The 18,230-nt window shown below is 38.3% G+C and overlaps 1 pseudogene; it reads right to left on the bottom strand.

Moving 5' to 3' along the window:
* Window positions 1–8,019: 8,019 nt before the first annotated feature.
* LOC149991086 (large ribosomal subunit protein eL43 pseudogene) lies at window positions 8,020–8,298 on the bottom strand (annotated as a pseudogene).
* Window positions 8,299–18,230: the final 9,932 nt, after the last annotated feature.

Raw genomic sequence — 18,230 nt, 5'->3', positions numbered from 1 at the left:
TGATAGAAGAATCTCTAATAAAAAATCTGACACTACAGCTACAAGAACTAGAGGAACAACAACAAAGCCCAGAGTGAGTAGAAGGAAAACAGTCATCAAGATCAGAGCACAATTAAATGACATACAAACTAAACAAACAATTCAGAAGATCAATAAAACCAGGAGCTGATTCTTTGAAAAGATAAACAAGACCAACAAGCTTTTAACCCGGATCATCAAGAAAAAAAGACATAAGACCCAAATAAATAAAGCCAGAAACAAAAGAGGAGAAATCACAATAATACCACAGAAATAGAAAGACTTTTAAGAAATTACTAGGAATAATTGTATCACAAGAAATTCGACAACCCAGATGAAATGGACAAATTTATGGAAACACATAACCTTCCAAAACTGAATCAAGAAGAAGAAGAAAGCCTGAACTGACCAACAACAGCTAGTGAAATTGTGGCAGTAATCAAAAAACTCCTGGCACAAAAAAGTTCTGGACCGGGTGGCTTCACAGGTGAATATTAGAGAACATTTAGGAAAGAACTAACTCCTATCCTTCTCAAACTATTCCAAAAGTTCCAAGAAGAAAAGACTCCCAAACTCTTTCTATGAAGTCAGTATTACTGTAATTCCAAAACCAGGTCAAGACACAACAGAAAAAGAAAACTACAGGCCAATATCGCTGATGAACATAGATGCTAAAATCTTCAACAAAATATTGGCAAACCAGATCCAGCAACACATTAGATATATCACACACAATGATCAAGTGGGATTCATCCCAGGAATACAAGGATGGTTTAATATTTGCAAATCAATAAACGTAATACACCACAGAAGCAAAATGAGGGACTTCTGGCCAAGATGGAGGCATAGACAGACACACTGCATATCCTACCACAGCTAGGAAGTAATACAAGTACCTCAAAACTAAAAACAACCAGAAGTTGCAGAAAATCAAACTGCATGGAAGTCCAGCAAACAAAGATACAAGGAAGAAATACTCATCCAGAAAGGTAGGAGGGGTGGAGCTGAGGCAGAGAGGATGCGGTGTGGTGACAGCAGCAATGGCAGCAGCAGGCAGTGGCAGCAGCGATGTGCCAGCAGAAAGTGCAGTCACATGTTTTGTAGAGTCAGGAGAGACACCTGGAGAGCGTTCCCAACTCCTCACCGAACACTGAAGTTCATGGTCCCAGCACCAGGGAAAATCAAGCCTCATTGCTTCTGACTGTACAGACCAGTGGGGGTTGGGGTGGGGTCCAGGGATGCCTGTTTCAGCAGAGTCCGCTTGGTGAAGGGAAGGAAACCCAGTTCAAATCAATGATTTGGAACACAAGGAAGAAAAAAACAGTCAACCAGTGCAGAATGAGGAAGCAAGAATTGAAAAACACAAGGAAAACTTTCCAAATTTTCCAAATAAGATGGAATATAGGTCTGGGAAGCACAGAGGGTCCCGGGCGAGCTGGACCCAGAGAGGATTACACCAGGACGCATCATGACTGAGATGTCAAAGGTGAAAGATATAGACGGTGTCCTGGGGGCAGCAAGAGACAGGCGGAGAGTTGCCTACAGGGGAGTGCCTATAGGAATATCAGCTGATTTCTCAGAGGACACTTTGCAGGCAGGAAGGGACTGTCAAGCAGTATTCAATGTAATGAAAAGCAACCTACAGCCACGATTACTCTATCCAGCAAAGCTATCATTTGGAATGGAAGGACAGGTGAAGTGCTTCCAAGTCAAGGTAAATCTAGAGGAATTCATCATCACCAAGCCATTATTATATGAAATGTCAAAGGGACTTACTTAAGAAAAAGGAGGTCAAAACTATGAACACTAAAATGGCAACAAATTCACAACTATCAACAACCGAATGGAAAAAAAAAAAGCAAAATCCAACTAAGCAAACCAGAATAGAAACAGCATCATAGGTATGGGGATCATTTGGAGGGTTATCAGCTGGAAGGGGGGAGGAGAAGAAATGGGGAAATGGTGCAGGGACTAAGAAGCATAATCAGTTGGTACAAAATAACAGGAGGATGTTAAGAATATATACGAAAGTGTGCAGCCAAAGAACTTTTATATGCATGACCCATGGACATGAACTAAAGGGGTGGTGGGATTGCTGGAGGGAAGGGAGTACTGGGCAGAGGGGAACAGAGGGGAAAAATTGGAACTAGTGTTACAACATAATCAATAAAATATACTTTTAAAAAATGAAAGACAAAGCCACATGATCATATCAATAGTTGCTGAAAAAGCAGTTGATAAATTTCAACACCCATTTATGATGAAAACACTCAGCAAAGTGGGAATATAGGGGTCATAACTCAACATAGTAAAGGCCATATACAAGAAACCTGAAGCCAACATCATACTCAATGTTCAAAAACCAAAAGCATTCACCTTGAGATCAGGAACAAGACGAGGATGTCCACTCTCTCCACTCCAATTCAACATAGTCTTGGGAGTTCTAGTCACTACAATCAGACAAGAAAGAGAAATAAAATGCATTCAAATTGGAAAAGACAAAGTAAACATCATTTTTTGCAGACGACATGATATTGTACATAAAAAACCCTATGGACTCAACGAAAAACAACTCTACCTAATATGTGAATTAGGCAAAATACCAAGGTACAAAGTCAATATTCAGAAATCGAAGGTATTTCTGTACACCAATAAAAAATATCAAAGATAGAAACTAGATATAAAATGCCACTTACTATAGCAACAAAAAAAATAAAGTACCTAAGAATAAATTTAACCAAGGAGGTAAAAACCTGTGTTCAGAAAACTACATAACACTGAAGAAAGAAATTAAGGAAGATACAAATAAATGGAAGCATATACCATGTTCATGGATGGGAAGAATCAACCTCATTAAAGTGTCCATATTACCCAAAGAAATTTATAAATTCAAATGCAATCCATATTAAAATACCAATGGCATAGTTTGCAGACGTAGAACAAATACTTCAAAAATTTATATGGAACCAAAAATGACCTGAAATAGCCACAGCAATTTTGAGGAAGAAAATCTCAGTAAGAGGAATCACAATATCTGATACCAAACTAAACTACAAGGCTACTGTACTCAAAACAGTCTGATACTGGCATTAGAACAGATATATAGATCAATGGGACAAAATAGAGAGCCCAGAAATAAACCCAGGTCTATATGGATAACTAATGGGGAAGGAAAATACAATGGAGTGAAAATAACCTTGTCAACAAATGGTGTTTGGAGAACTGGACAAGGACATGCAAAAAAAATGAAAGTAGACCACCAACTTACAACACACACTAGAATGAACCCAAGGGGGATCAAACACTTAATGTAAACCATGACACCATAAAAGCCCAGGAGGAAAACATAGGCAGAAAAATTTCAGATATCCAACCTAGTGGTATTTTCACTGATATATCTCCTAAGGCAAGGGAAATAAAGGAAAGAATAAACAAATAGGACTACATCAAACTAAAGAGTTTCTGCTCAGCAAAAGAAAACTTCAGCAATATGAAAAGGGATCCAACCATATAGGAAAATATATTTCCCAATGATACCTCAGACAATTGTTTGATCTCCAAAATAATAAAAAGCTTATGTGACTCAACACCAAGAAGACAAGACAACCCAATAAAAAAATGGGCAAAGGACCTGAACAAACACTTCTCCAAAGAGGACATAAAGAAGGTTCATAGGTATAAGAAAGAATGCTCAACATCACTAGCCATCAGAGAGATGCAAATAAAAACCATAATGAGATACCCCCTCACACCAGTCAGAATGGCCACCATCAACAAATCAACAAACAGCATGTGCTGGCAAGGATGTGGAGAAATGGGAACCCTAGTGCACTATTGGTGGGAATACACACTGGTGCCACTATGGAAAACAGTATGGAATTTATTCAAAAATACTAAAAATGGAATTACCTTTTGAACCAGCGATTCCATTGCTAAGATTATATCTGAAGAATCCTGAAACACCAATTCAAAAGAACCTGTGCACCCCTATGTTCATAGCAGCACTATTTACAATAACCAAATGCTGGAAATAACCTAAGTGCCCATCTTTAGATGAGTGGATCAAAAAACTGTGGTGCATTTTCACCGTGGAGTACTATGTGGCAGAGAGAAAGAAGAAACGTCTACCATTTGCAACAACATGGATGGAACTAGAGAGAAGTATGCTTAGTTAAATAAGCCAGGCAATGAATAAAAAATACCATATGCTATCACTTATTACAGGAGACTAATGAACAACACAAATAAATGAGCAAAATTGAACCAGAGGCTTGTAAACAAGGAGTATACTCACAGTGACAAGGCGGAAAGTTGGGGAGATAAAGGAAGTAAGAAGGGGAAGGGTCTAATCAAAGAACATGTATAAATGACCCACGGACATGGACAACTGGGTGGGGACTGACTGTGGGAGAAGGTGTGGGCAGGGTGCGGTGAAGCAATAGGGAAAAAAGTGGGACAACTGTAGTAGAAAAACAAACAGACAAAAAAATTTAGTGAGGGAAAAAATGAAAGCAAAATAAAGTAATAAATGAGCCAGAAACCCCCCACCCCCAGAAAACCCTCACACATAGGGAAGTGAACAAAAGAAAATGTGAGGTATGGAAATGCAATTTTAGTGAATATTAGAAGGAGAAGAATTTTCATTCACATTGTATGTTTTTCTCCCTACCTAATCCCTCCAAAATTTGGCTTTCTGAAGAAATATGTAATGACATAAGGTTCTTTGCATAAAACTAATAAGACCAGTTCTTAATAGAGATCTTGTTAACCAAGAGTTTGACTGGAATGTCATGCCTAAAGGAGAAGACATGCTTGGGCTCTGATTTTTACCAAAAAGCCCTGAGAAACTGGGATTGACTTTTGAATGTAATAAAAGCCCACAATACAAAAGGCCTTGTACCTCGGTTGGTTTTGCGGCTCATGGCAATCTTTCTAGGGAAGGAATGAAGGTTGCTTTCCTGAAAGATGGATAGAAGGGACTTTGGGCACAATGGAAAACCTGAAGGACTTGGAAAAGGCAAGTGTTTACAGACAAGGCTGAATGGCAGAATGTGGCTCAGCTTCTGTGCCCTGAATGGCAGACTGAACGTCACACTAAATGTTCCTCGTGTAAGTTCCAGCAAAGCATATGTAAAGATCATATGTGATCATTTGCTGCTCTTGTTTAATCAAACAAACAGGATAAATTAAAACTGGACTTAATGCAGTCCCTTTAATGGCAAGGAGGGTAATCTTGAGAAAATTCGCGATTCAAGGAAAACCACAATGCTCAGTGGTAGACTATAAGTTAGTGCAGCTGTTTTAAAGTTTATTTTCATTTAAAGTTTGTTTTCATTTCAAAGTTAAAATAAGTCTCTGACATCATTAAAGTTGCTTAATTTACAGGCAAGAAGAATGTCAAATGCCTTGCAACTGGATGTCTTTCCAAAAAGACAGTCTTGCAGATTTAGAGACTGGTTTGCGGGTTATGTTGCATAAAGTAACGCGTGTTCTGTTTTCATAGGGCAAAAGCCTATGATCTCATTACCTAAGTGATTGTCTGTAGGTATAGGTGTCACTTAACCCTGTCTGCATCACTGCCTCCTGAGACTCAACTGGTTGGCTGAACCTAGTGGCTAAATTGGTGAAGCATGGGATGGTCTGTGAGCTTCACTTTAAGACTGGTTTCTCTTTTCTATCCCAATGGCTTGGACAGAAAGGGCCCTGAGGTCTGAGAGGGGGGAAAACCTAAAATATTTTCCTCAGCCCAAACTAAGTATAGTGGGCAAAAGGGTTTTGGATAGGTTTGACATGCATTGCTCACCTTCTTCCAAAGAATCTGTTTTTCTTTTTCCTAACGTGGGACATTTAAAAATTAATCCCTGCCTTTTGTCATCTAGTGGTTTTGGTTTTAATGATGCCTTTATCTCTGTTGCCAAATCTGTTGCCTCCAGAATACAACAAGGATGCCAGCCTGTTGAACAAAGCATGCCATTGTCTGGGGACAGCCAACTGATCTGGAGTCTGCAAGATCCTTCCACATGTGGGAAGGCCACCCTCCCCTCCACACCCCCACTCCTATTAGGGATTTTTGGACCCAAGGGTAGGTAGGACAACTCTCATGTCCAGCTTGAAGCAGCTAGAGGAGCATGAGACCTTTGCCCATTGTCCTTTATAAGATTATAAAGGGTCGTAAGTCTGAGAGGGGGGAATTGTTACAGAGAGGGGATCCCTCCAAAAATAAATAAATTAATAAATAGATAGATAGATAGATAGATAAATAAATAAATAAATAAATAAATTTTAAAAAATAGGCAAAGGACCTGTACAGACAGTTTTCCCAGGAGGACATACAGATGGCCCATAAACATTCAAAAGGATGCTCAACATCACTAGCAATCAGAGAGATGCAAATTAAAACCACAAAGAGATACCACCTCACACCAGTCAGAATGGCCATCATTAACAAATCAACAAATAAGTGCTGGTGAGGATGTGGAGAAACCAGAACCCTAGTGCACTGTTCGTGAGAATGCAGACTGCTGCAGGCACTGTGGAAAACAATATGGACTTTCCTCAAAATACTAAAACTGGAACTACCTTTTGATCCAGTGATTCCACTACTGGGATTATACCTGAAGAATCCTTAAACACCAACTCAAAGGAACCTATGCATATCTGTTGATAGCAGTGCTATTTACAATAGCTAAGTTCTGGAAACAGCCTAGGTAATCATCAGTGGATGAGTGAATCAAAAACTTTGGTACAGGCTCTGACTGCTGTGGCTCAGTGGATTGAGGGTCGGCCTGTGAACCAAGTGTCGCTTGTTCGATCCCAGTCAGGGCACATGACTAGGTTGCATGTCAGGTCCCCAGTTGGGGGCATGAGTGAGAGGCAACCACACAGTGATGTTTCTCTCCCTCTCTTTCTCCTTTCCCCTCTCTCTAAAAATAAATAAATAAATAAACCACCAAACAATCAAATAGATTATTAAAAAAAAAAACTTTTGTACATTTACACAATTAGATATTATACAGCAGAAATAAAGAACTCCTACCTTTTGCTACAGTATGGATGGAACTGGAGAGTATTATGCTTAGTGAAATAAGCCAGGTGGTGAAAGCAAATACCATATTAGCTCACCTGATACAGGAAGTAATGAACAAAACAAACAAAGGAGCAAAATAGAACCAGAGGCATGGAAACAAAGAACAGGCTGACAGTGTCCAGCGGGGATGGAGGATGAGGATAAGGGGGTGAAAGAAAGGGAAGGGTCTAGTCAAGGACCATGTATAAATGACCCATGGGTGTGGAAAACAAGGTGGGGATTGACTGTGGGAGTGGGAGTTGGATGGGGCAGGGGAGAGCAACAGGGGAAAAATTGGGATGACTGTAATAGAGCAACAATAAAAAATATATTAAAAAAAGAAAAAATCTATACAATTTGATTGAAGGGCACAAAAGAATATATGAAAAAACCTAAAAATACTACATGGCCCTGGATGAAAATAATCATTTATTACTATGATTTTAATTATTCCCAAAGTTAATCTATAAATCAATGAAATCCTAATAAAAGTCCAACAGGATACTGAAAAACAAAATTCAGAACTTCATGTAAAATGCTCAGGCAAATCCAAAAATAGTTTGAAAAACCAATGTAACGAAGGATTTGTCTTCCCAGACACCAAAACTTACTAGAAAGCTATACCAATTAAGAATGTGCTATTAAAGCAGTAACATATAGTAGTTCCCCCATTATGTGTGGGAGATGTGTCCCAAGATCCCCGGTGGATGCCTGAAACCATGGATAGTACTAAGCTCTCTCTCTATATACACTAGTCCTCTGTTTCTCTCGATTCCCCTTTCCACGGTTTCTGCTACCTGCAGCCAGCCATGGTTCAAAAACATTGAATAGAAATGCCAAGAATAAAGAATTCATAGGTTTTTTTTTTTTGTTGTTGTTGTTACATAAATTAACCCCTTTATTATAAGCTAGCAATGTTTCAAATTGTGCAGCTTCTATTCATCTCTCAATTCCATCAGTCTTCTGATGGCCAACTTGACTGTGACAGCAGAAGTGGTGTTGTAGGTCCAGGCACCCCCAGCGACTGTTTTCATGCGGGAACCACAATGCCAGATGCCCACAGCGCGTCTCTTCATCTTAGTTTTGCCACAAAAGGAGCAAGTGTACTTGGCGTGCTGGCTGATCTCAATCTTCTTCACCATTTTCCTGAGGGAGGCACCATAACGGATGCCATACTTGCCCACAATACCAACCTTCTTAGTGCGTTTAGCCATTTCATCACTTAGAAGGTCGCAGCCGAAGAGGCAAATTCATAGGTTTCTAATTAAGTGCAGTTTTGAGTAGCATGATTAAATCTTCAACCACCCTGTTCCATCCAGCCTTGGACATGAATCATCCCTTTGTCCAGTATATCCAAGCTGTGTATACTCTCCACCTGGTAGTCACTTATTAGCCCTGTAAGTTATCAAATGCTTGTGTTCTAGTAACCCTTATTTTATTTAATAATGGCCACATTCACATAACTTTTATTACAGTGCATTGTTATAATTGTCCTATTTTATTAGTGTTCTGTTAATCTCTTACTGTGCCTAATTTATGAGTTAAACTTTATTATAGGTATCTATATATAGGAAAAAACATAGTATACTTATATACAGGGTCCTGTCAAAGGTTGTTTTTGTTTTCATCATCATTTATCTCTTCTCTTCAATACCCTTTTTTATGTCCACCCCCACTCCCCCTGCAATCACTACACTGTTGTCTGTGACCATGAGTTCTTTCTCTCTTCTCTTCTTTTTTGCTCAATCCCTCCACTACCACCCTCAGAAATAACCCTAATCCTCACCCAAGCACCTATTTTTAGAGAGAGAGGAAGAGCGGGAGGAGGGTGTTAGGGAGGAGGGGAAGGGAAAGAGAGAAGGATGAAAAGAAAGAGAGAGAAGGAGAAACATTGATGTGAGAAAGAAACATCAATGGGCTGCTTCTTGCACATCGGGATCAAACCCCAAACCTAGCTATATGCCCTGACCTGAATCAAACCCACAACCTTTTGGCGTATGGGATGATCTTCAAATAATTTAGCCGCCCAGCCAGGGCAAGGATTCTATTGGGGGTTTAAGGCATCTACTGGAGGTCTTGGAACATATCCCCCATGGGATATGAGGGGGCTACTGTACTTGTGCTTTTTCTGTGTTTGGATCTTATACTAGAATGTATTCTTCTGAAATGTGTATATAGTTACAGAAAATAAACAGCAAGTAATAAAATAACCTAAGTACTTTTCCATCAGGATACAGACAGCCAAATTTTTAAAATCAACTCTATTGTACAGATTTAGCATAATGCATTTAATCTTTCCCTTACTGATGGACATTTTATGTTGATTAAGTTTTTTAAACTTTTTTATTACATTTTATAGATTATATTGTCACAATAGTTCCATTTTTTCCCCTTTGTTCCCCCCGCCCAGCACCCACCTCCCCCAGCAATCTCTCCCTTCCCCAGTCCATGTCCATGGTTCCTGCATGCAATCTCTCCAGCTTCTCCCTTCCCTATGTTACCATTATTTTAGAATTATTTCATTAATTGATTTTTTTATAACAATAAAAAAGTAACATTCCCCTCCCCTCAGGCTTTAGACCCTTTTTAATCTTATAGAGGAGAGTGGGCGATGGTCTACTGCCTTTCTAGCTGCTTCAAGCTAGGCATAGTCGTCGTCCTACCTATCCTTCGGTCCATAAATCCCTAATAAGAGTGGAGGTGTGGAGAGGAGGGTGGCCTTCCCACATGGAGAAGGGTCATGTAGACTCCAGGTAAGCTGGCTGTCCCCAGACCACGGTGTGCTTGGTTTAACAGGCTGGTGTCCCTGTTGTTTTTGGAGGGCAACAGATATGGTGACAGGGTTAGAAGGCATCATTCAACCCATAACCACTAGAGGACAAAAGGCAGGGATTAATTTTTCAATGTCCCCAATTAGGGAAAAAAAAGAAGGGTGTCTTTGGAGGAAGGTGTGCCAGGCACATCATATCCGTCCAGCATGCTTTTGTCCATTATATTTAGCTTGGGATGAGGGAAATATTTTAGGTTTCCCTCCTCTTAGACCTCTGGGTCTTTTCTGTCCAAGCCATTGGAATAGAAAAGAGAAACCTTTTTTAAGGTGAAGCCCACAGACCATCCCATTCTTCACCAACCCAGCCACTTGGTACAGCCAAACCATTCAGTCTCAGGAGGCAGCGATGCAGACAGGATTAAGTGAGGTCTATACATACAAACAATGACTCAGGTAGTGAGGTCCTAGACTTATACCCTTTGTAAACAGAAGACATATGTTAATCTATGTAGTATAACCCACAAACCATTCTCTAGTTCTTTAAGCCTTTCTTAATGGGAAGACATCCAGTTGCAAGGCGTTTGACATTCTTCTTGCCTGTATATTAAACATCTTTGATGATGTCACAGATCTAGTTCGATATACAAATGCTAGATAACTTTAAATGAAGAGACTTTAACGATGGTTAGCTGTATTACTTTATAGCCTACCAATGGGTATTGTGATTTTCCTCGGGTCACGATTTTTCTCCCTCAGCTTACCCCGCTGTCATTAAAGGGACTGTATTATGTTCATTTTTAATTTACCCTGTTCATTCGCACAAACTCAACAAGAGCAGCAAATGATCACTTATGATCTTTAAGTCTGCTTTCCTGGAACTTACACATGGAACACTTAGGGTGACCTTCAGTCTACCCTTCAGGGCACCGAAGTTGAGCCACATACCTGCCATTCAGCCTTGTCTGTAGACACCTGTCTTTTCCAAGTCCTTCAGGTTTTCCATTGTGCTTTAAGGTCCCTTTCAGCCATCTCTCAGGAAAGCAATCTTCATTCCTTCCCTGGAAAGATTGCCATGGACCGCACATCCAACCTAGGTACCAGGCCTTTTTCCTCGTGGGCTTTTATTACCTTCTAAGGTCACCTCTGGTTCCTCAGGGTTTTTGGTAATAACCAGAGCCCAAGCATGTCTTTTTTTGGCATGACATTCCAGTCAAAGTCTTGGTCGGCAAGACCTCTATTAACCACTGGTCTTATTATTTTCATGCAAAGAACCTTATGTCATTACTTACTTCCTCAGGGAGCCAATTTCTGGAGGGATCAGGTAGGGAGAAAAATATACAGCATGAAGGAAAATCTTTGTTCTTCTAATTTTCACTGGAGTTTAATTTCCATTCTTTATATTTTTTTCTTTTTTTTTCTCCTTCTTCCCTCCTCCCGCGACTAGAGAGGGAAAGAGGAAAAAAAGAAGAAAAAAATTGTTTGTTTGTCTATTAAATTTGTCCCACTTTTTTTTTTCCTATTGCTTCCCTACTCCCTGCCCACCCTTTATCCCACAGTGAATCCCTACCCAGTTGTCCATATCCATGGGTCATATATACATGTTCTTTGACTAGACCCTTTCCCTTCTTTTCCCCTTCTCTCCCTCCCCTCTTCCCCCTTGTCATTGTTAGTCTACACTTTGTTCACATACCTCTGTTTAAATTTTGCTCATTTGTTCGTGTTGTTCATTAGTGTCCTGTAATAGGTGATAGCATAAGGTATTTTTCTCTAGTTGCCTGGCTTATTTCACTAACATAATTCTCTCCACTTCCATTCATGTTGCAAATGGTAGGAGTTCCTTCTTTCTCTCTGCTACATAGTACTCCATTGTGGAAATGTACCACAGTTTTTTTGATCCATTCATCTACAGACGGGCACTTAAGTTGTTTCCAGTACTTGGCTATTGTGAATTGTGCTGCTATGAATATAGCAATGCATAGACTCTTTTGGATTGGTGTTTCAGGATTTTCCAGATATAGTCCTAGCAATGGAATTGTTGGTTCGAAAGGCAGTTCCATTTTTAGTTTTTTGAGGAAGTTCCAAACTGTTTTCCATAGTGGATGCACCAGTCTGCATTCCCACCAACAGTGCACTAGGGTTCCCTTCCCTCTGCATCTTCGCCAGCACACGTTGCTTGTTGATTTGTTGATGATAGCCATTCTGACTGGTGTGAGGTGGTATCTCATTGTGATTTTTATTTGCATCTCTCTGATAGCTAGTGATGTTGAGCATCCTTTCATATGTCTATGAACATTCTATATGTCCTCTTTGGAGAAATGTTTGTTCAGGTCCTTTGCCCATTTTTTAATTGGGTTGTCTGTCTTCTTGGTGTTGAGTCGTATGAGTTCTTTATATATTTTGGAGATCAGTCCCTTGTCTGAGGTATCATTGGCAAATATATTTTTCCATATGGTTGGTTCCCTTTTCATCTTTTTGATGTTTTCTTTTGCTGAGTAGAAACTTTTTAGTTTGATGTAGTCCCATTTGTTTATTCTTTCCTTTATTTCCCTTGCCTTAGGAGATATATCAGTGAAAACGTTGCTACGTGGGATATCTGAAATTTTCCTGCCTATGTTTTCTTCTAGAACTTTTATTGTGTCACGACTTACATTTAAATCTTTGATCCATCTTGAGTTTATTCTGGTATACGGTGTAAGTTGGTGGTCTACTTTCATTTTTTTGAATGTCCTTGTCCAGTTCTCCCAACACCATTTGTTGATGAGGTTATTTTCACTCCATTTTATGTTCCTTCTCCATTAGTTGACCATATAGACACGAGTTTATTTCTGGGCTCTCTATCCTGTTTCATTGGTCTGTATGTCTGTTCTTATGCCAGTACCAGACTGTTTTGATTACTGTGGCCTTGTAGTACAGTTTTATACCAAGTATTGTGATACCTCCTACTGTGTTCTTCTTCCTCAAGTTTGCTGTGGCTATTTGGGCTCTTTTTTGGTTCCATATAAATTTTTGAAGTATTTGTTCTAGGTCTGAGAAATATGTCATTGGTATTTTAATAGTGATTGCATTGAATCTATAAATTTCTTTGGGTAGTATGGACATTTTAATGATGTTGATTCTTCCCATCCATGAACATGTTGTATATTTCCATTTATGTATATCTTCCTTAATTTCTTTCTTCAGTGTTATGCTGTTTTGGGGGTAAAGGCCTTTTGTCTTCTTGGTTAAGTTTATTCCTAGGTACTTTATTTTTCTTGTTGCTATGGTAAATGGGATTTTCCTTTTAGCTTCTATCTCTGGTGTTTTACTGTTGATGTACAGAATGCCTTCGATTTCTGAACATTGACTGTATACCTTACTGTTTTGCCAAATTCACTTATTAGGTTGAGTAGTTTTTTCATGGAGTTTATAGGGTTTTCTATGTACACTATCATGTAGTCTGCAAACAATGGCAGTTTTATTTCCTCTTTTCCAATTTGGATGTCTTTTATTTCTCTTTCTTGTCTAATTGCTGTGGCTAGAACTTCTAAGACTATGTTGAATAGGAGTGAAGAGAGTGGACATCCTTGTCTTGTTCCTGATCTCAGGTGCAATGATTTCAGTTTTTGGCCATTGGGTATGATGTTGCCTTCAGGTTTCTTGTATATGGTCTTTATTATGTTGAGGCATGTTCCCTCTATTCCCATTTTGCTGAGTGTTTTTATCATAAATGGGTGTTGTACTTTGTCAAATGCTTTTTCTGCATCTATGGATATTACCATGTGGTTTTTTTCTTTCATTTTGTTTATGTGATGTATTACATTTATTGATTTGCGAATATTAAACCATCCTTGCATCCCTGGGATGAATCCCACTTGTTCGTGGTGTATGATCTTTTGAATGTGTTGCTGGATCCGGTTTGCCAATATTTTGTTGAGGACTTTAGCATCTATGTTCATCAGCGATATTGGCCTGTAGTTTTCTTTCTTTGTTGTGTCTTGGCCTGGTTTTGGAATTGGGGTAATATTGGCTTCATAGAATGAGTTTGGGAGTTTTCCCTCTTTTTGGATTTCTTGGAATAGTCTGAGAAGGATAGGAGTTAGTTCTTTCCTAAATGTTTTGTAAAATTCACCTGTCAAGCCATCCAGTCCAGGGCTTTTGTGTGCCGGGAGTTTTTTGATTACTGCTTCAATTTCACTACCTGTTATTGGTCTATTCAGGCTTTCTGCTTATTCTTGATTTAGTTTTGGCAGATTATATATTTTCAGAAATTTGTCCATTTCATCTAGGTTGTCACATTTCTTGTGGTAGAGTTGTTCATAATAGTTCTTACAATTGTTTGTATTTCTATGTTATCGGTTGTGATTTCTCCTCTTTCATTTCTTATTTTATTTATTTGGGTCCTCTCTCTTTTTTCATTGATGAGCCTGGTTAAAGGTTGTGAATTTTGTTTATCTTTTCAAATAACCAGCTTCTACTTTTGTTGATCTTTTGACTTGTTAATTTAGTCTTTATGTCATTTAATTTGGCTCTGATCTTGATGATTTCCTTCCTTTTATTTGCTCTGGGCTTTGCTTGTTGTTCTTTCTCTAGTTTTTGTAGCTGTAGGGTAAGATTTTTTATTAGAGATTTTTTTGTCCTTTTTAGGTAGGCCTGTATTGCTATGAACTTTCCTCTCAGGACTGCTTTCGCTGTATCCCATAAGTTTTGGGTTGCTGTGTGTTCATTATCATTTGTTTCCAGAAAGTTTTTTATGTCTTCTTTGATGTCATTGTTAACCCGTTCATTATTTAATAGCATGTTATCCATTCTCCATGAGTTTGAATGTTTTTGAGTTTTTTCCTTGAGGTTGATTTCCAATTTTAAGCCGCTGTGATCTGAGAATATGCTTGATATAATTTCAATTTTTTTGAATTTGTTGAGGCTTGTTTTGTGTCCTATAATGTGGTTTATCTCTGAAAATGTTCCATGTGCATTTGAAAAGAATGTATATTTTGCTTCCTCGGGGTGAAATGTTCTTTATATATCAACTAAGTCCATTTGGTCCAGGGTGTTGTTTAATGCCTCAATGTCTTTGGTGTTTCTTTGCTTCGAAAATCTGTCTATTGTTGACAATGGTGTTTTAAAGTCTCCTACTATGAATGTGCTGTTGTCTATATCCTTCCTGAAGTCTTTCAAAATTGTCTTTACATACTTGGATGCTCCTATGTTGGGTGCATATATGTTTATAATGGTTATATCTTGTTGATTGATGGTTTCTTTAAGTATTATATAATGTCCTTCTTTATCTCTTTTTATGGCCTTTGCTTTGAAGTCTGTTTTGTCTGGTACAAGTATTGCTACCCCAGCTTTTTTTTCGTGTCCATTTGCTTGATAAACTTTTTTCCATGCCTTCAGTTTCAGTCTCTGTAAATCTTTTGTTTTGAGGTGTGTCTCCTGTAGACAGCAGATATGTGGGTCCTGTTTTCATATCCATTCTGCTACCCTATGCCTTTTACTTGGAGCATTTAATCCATTTACATTTAAGGTTATTATTGACAAGTATTCATTCATTTCCCTTTGTAGTTCTCTTCCTCTCCTTCTCTTGTTTTCTTCTTTTTCTTACAGCATTCCTTTTAGCATCTCTCGCAATGCTGGTTTGGTGGGGATGTATTCTTTTAGTCTTCCTTTGTCTGAGAAACTGCTTATTTCACCTTCCGTTTTAAATGAGAGCCTTGATGGGGAGAGTATTCTTGGTTGTAGGACTTTGTTTTTCATTGCTTGGAATATTTTTCGCCATTTGCAACTGGCTTGTAGTGTTTTTGTTGAGAAGTCAGTTGCTAGCCTTATTGAGGCTCCCTTGTATGTTATTTCCTGTTTTTCTCTTGCTGCTTTTAGGATTCTTGCTTTGTCTTTGAATGTTGCCATTTCAATTATGATGTGTCTTGGGGTGGGCCTGTTTGGGTTTATCTTTCTTGGGACCCTCTGTGCTTCCTGGATTTGCATAACTTTTCCTCTCATCAAGTTAGAAAATTTTTCTATCATTACCTTTTCAATCAGGTTTTCTATCCTTTTTTCTTCTTCTTCTCCCTCTTGTATTCCTATGAGTCTAATGTTGTTTTGTCTCATGTTGTCCTGCAGTTCTCTTAAACTCTCTTCATTCTTTTTTAATCTTTTATTCTTTTGTTGTATTGTCTGGGGATTTTTTTCTACATTGTCCTCTAATTCACTGATCCAATCTTCTGCTTCATTTAGCCTGCTTTTGGTTGATTCTACTGTGTTCTTCAGTTCAGAGATTGTATTCTTCATTTCTTCCTGGTTCTTATTAATATTTTCTATTTTTTTTTTATGCTGGTGCAGTTCTCTGTAAGTTCCTTGTAGCTTCCTTGCAGTTCTTTGCAGTTTCCTTGGAGTTGTTGGTAATTTTACTAAAGTTTGTTGTAGTTTTATTTGAGGTTGTCAAAGTCATTAAGTTTCATAATAACCATTTTTTAAAAATTCTGTGTTTGATAGTTGTCTTATGTTTGTTCTATCTATCTCTCTTTCTGGGGATTTGTCTTTTCCTTTCATTGGGATGTTGCTTCTGCATCTCCCCATGTTGAATTCTTCTTGTTTGTTTTTCTTTATTAGATTTGTCTGCTTTGATTTCTCACTTTTGTGATATGAGATTCTTTATAGGAGATCTGGGGGATTTGGTGTGCAGTTTCTTTAATCTTCTGAGCCTGATGTTCTTGTGTTGCCCTTTATGTTGTTTGTTTAATCTGTCTGGTTGTATTTCAGCTACTCTTTGGTGGGTCTTTTCCTCTGGTTAGTTGATTGAGAGTCACTCTGCCCACCTTGTCTTGAGTTCTTTTTGTGGAGGTGTTGTTAAAACGTTATCACACATCCCAGGCAAGAAACCGACACCCTCTAATATCTCCTCCAACTACAATCTCCCTATCTGCTGCAAATGAGCCAGTATTAATATACTTGTAGAGATATTAAGACTCATATTTCATAAGAGAAACAGATAGGAGTTGTTTTAAATGAAGGAAGGGTGATTTTTGAGACGGAAGGTGATAGAGTAATAATATTAGCAATTGGGGTCAAGGATATGCAAGACAGAAATTAACATTTACTCTCTATGTTTGACAAGGAGCAGAGGGTTGCAGTATGGAGTGAGAAAGTGGAAGTGTATAGTATTAGGTTTATATAGTAAGTATATGCTATATGTTTAGTGTGGAAGGGAGGATAGACACAACAGACATCCAAGCAGAAAGACGTCCAAAAATTGAAGCAGAGGGATGTGGGGGTTAGAAGGTAAGATACAGATTAGAGAAATAATTTTTTGAGAATAAAAATACAGAATAAAAAATAGCAAGAAAGGAAGATAGAGAGGAAAGAGAGAGAGAAAGTAGAGAAGAGGAAAGCAGGAAAGAGAAAGAAAGAAGAAGGGGAAGGAGAAGAGGGGGAAATAAATTAAAATTAAAATTAATTAAAAGATTAAAACATGATATAAAATAGAGAGATAGAAAGAAAGAGAGAATATATGTAGAGAGAGGAATAAGAGATTGGAAAGGGAAGAAAAAATAATGAATGGAGGGATGAGGAGGGCAAAATAAAGAAAAAAATAAAATTAAAAGTACTTAGAAGGAAAGAAAGAAGAAGAGGAGGGAAGGATGGAGGGAGAGAATAAGGGGGAGGAAAGGAAATAGAAAGGAAGAGGAGAAAATAGAGAGGGAAAAAGATTGAAATTAAAGAATTTACAAAATATAGGATGAAGGAGAGAAATACAAGAGAGAGAGAAAGGATAGAAAGGTGGAGAGGAGAGAGAAAAATGGTAATAAGGGGAGGGAGAAGAGAGAGGGGAATAGATAAGAATTAAAATTTAAAAATTAAAAGATTAGAAAACAAAGTAGAATAGGGAGAAAGAAAGAAAGAGAATATATATAGAGAGAGAAGGAAAATATCAGAAAGGGAAGAGAAAAAATGAATGGGAAGGAAGGGTATGAAATATAGAAAGAAATTTAATAAAATTGAAAGTACTTAACGAGGAAGAAGGAAAGAGAGAAAGGAAAGGGAGGGGGGATGAGGATAAAGGGGTGGGAAGGAAATAAGAAGGGAATAGGAAGGAAAGGAAAAAAATAAAATGAAAAAATTAACAAAGAATAGGATGAAGGAGAGACATGCTAAAGAGAGAGAAAGGAGGGAAGAGGAGGGGAGAAAAGAAGAGGGAATAAGAAAGGAAGGGAGGGGCAGTAAGAGAGTAAGAAATAAAAGAATGAAAGGATTTTAACTCAATTCAACTTTTAGGCACAGTCTCTGATTTATTTTCCCTTCCTTCCTTCCTGAGTCTGCCCCTATTCAAAATTCCATGGGTTTCAAATCTTTTCTGGTTGGCTGGCTGGCTGTGGGAAGATCCTGCTTGATTCTGGGATTGCT

Source organism: Furipterus horrens, unplaced genomic scaffold (assembly GCF_987537825.1).
Source record: "Furipterus horrens unplaced genomic scaffold, mFurHor1.1.pri manual_scaffold_17, whole genome shotgun sequence".
NCBI lineage: Eukaryota > Metazoa > Chordata > Mammalia > Chiroptera > Furipteridae > Furipterus > Furipterus horrens.
Note: the sequence above shows the minus strand (reverse complement) of the source record. Positions and strands in the feature narration are given on the sequence as shown.